The 1,623-nt window shown below is 42.6% G+C and overlaps 1 pseudogene; it reads right to left on the bottom strand.

The window, feature by feature from the left end:
- Positions 1–204: 204 nt before the first annotated feature.
- On the bottom strand, positions 205–323 carry LOC134946106 (5S ribosomal RNA; annotated as a pseudogene).
- Between the last annotated feature and the right edge of the window lie 1,300 nt (positions 324–1,623).

Here is a 1,623-nt window from a genome sequence, read left to right as displayed (position 1 = left end):
TTATATTAAGTTATAGTTAATATTCAATGGTCACCAATATTTGAACACCTGAAATATTGACAGATATCACATTGGTAAAAAATGAGGTGTTGCACTGCAATGGACACGGATTAAATAAAAGAGAAGGATAAGAAGGTACTGAATAGAGTTAGTGGTGATACTGCTGTTGGTGTCCCTTCTCACATAGAGAGGAAAATAAATCCTACTCTACAACACCAGGTATTCGCAGGCAGTCTCCTCTCCTGGTACTAACCCGGCCCAACGCTGTTTAGCTTCCAAGATCGGACGAGATCGGGCGTTGGCAGCATGGTATGATAGTAGAGGATTATGCAATCTGTACACCAATGAGAGTGCACCTATATAAGAAATTATGGAGTAGGAAATAATTCGAAAATAGGGAAGAGGGATGAATAAGTGAAGTGGGTGAAAATATGTGGATCTGCTTTCCACGTTAGGCACGGTTCAGCAGTTCCCACATCCGTGGTACTGTGTTCCGTGGATCGTGGATGAGAGTCCACGAAATTTTTGTTGAGAGGAAAGAGAATAAATTAGTGTAATAACATTCCAAGACAGAGATGGGTGTCGTGTCCACATAAAGTGAATTCTGGGCAATACCAGTCACTATAGCTGATGTTGTGCTCCTATCATAAGCTGTTGTTATTGATGGTGATATAGAGCTTTGCAAATATATTCTCACAGCATGTGTATATCTGACACATTAGCAATCTAGGACAACATACAGTTATGGTATTCAGATGTCAAAAAAGGGGTCCAGAATTGCATAGATTATTGTTGAAAATTAGACCAGCGTAACTGAATCATTCCCTTAATTGGAAAATAAAGCAGCCTGTTTTTCGAAGTAAACAATCTTGACACAATAATGTCTAGCAGGTACTGAAAGTTATGCAGGTTATGACAAAGGAGAAAGAAAAGAATAAGTAACAGTGTCCTAGCCTCTGTTGGAGATTATAATTATAATTACAGCCTGTATCAAAAAAGCAATTTTCACATGAAAAAAAATATTTTTTTGTTATTAACTCTGGTGTGCAGATTATATGGATACAAATGTGTCTGATTAGAGATACAATGTTACTGTCTGTGGGACATGACCACACGACAGATAGGGCTTACAGAACTCCAACCAAGAGGGCAATCAAGCAGGTCAGTATATCGTCAAGTGAATAAAGGTGGTGCCAAGAGGATCGCTCCATGGGCGGGCCCCCTGTGGAAGACGCGTTTCGCCCATCAGGGCTTGTTCACTTCCGGGTTCGGGGGGATGAGTGGGGGACAGGATTTTAATAGCAGCTACACTCGTAAATTGACCAATGGTTGCAGTCGGAGAGCAGATGCAGTTGGCGGGAGTGCTACGTTGCCGCTCCCGCCCGCTGCCGATGACGGACATTGTCAGCTGATAGTTACGTGCAATGTGGGCTAAGGCATCTGCTGAGTAGCGAGCCTGAAAATGCCATCTTGATAGTGGGATAGGGTGATGTTAGGTTGAAGAGAGTGTGGGCAGGTTGGGAATAGCTGTTGTGGGACCTGGTGTGCAATCTTATTAAAGGGAAAGAGTGGCGCTGGGATGATAGAAGTGTGGGCAAATAAGGAATGCCGGACTGCAATTGA

This window comes from Pseudophryne corroboree, chromosome 7 (genome assembly GCF_028390025.1).
Source record: "Pseudophryne corroboree isolate aPseCor3 chromosome 7, aPseCor3.hap2, whole genome shotgun sequence".
In the NCBI taxonomy this organism is placed as follows: domain Eukaryota; kingdom Metazoa; phylum Chordata; class Amphibia; order Anura; family Myobatrachidae; genus Pseudophryne; species Pseudophryne corroboree.
This window is presented reverse-complemented; position numbering and strand designations above follow the sequence as displayed.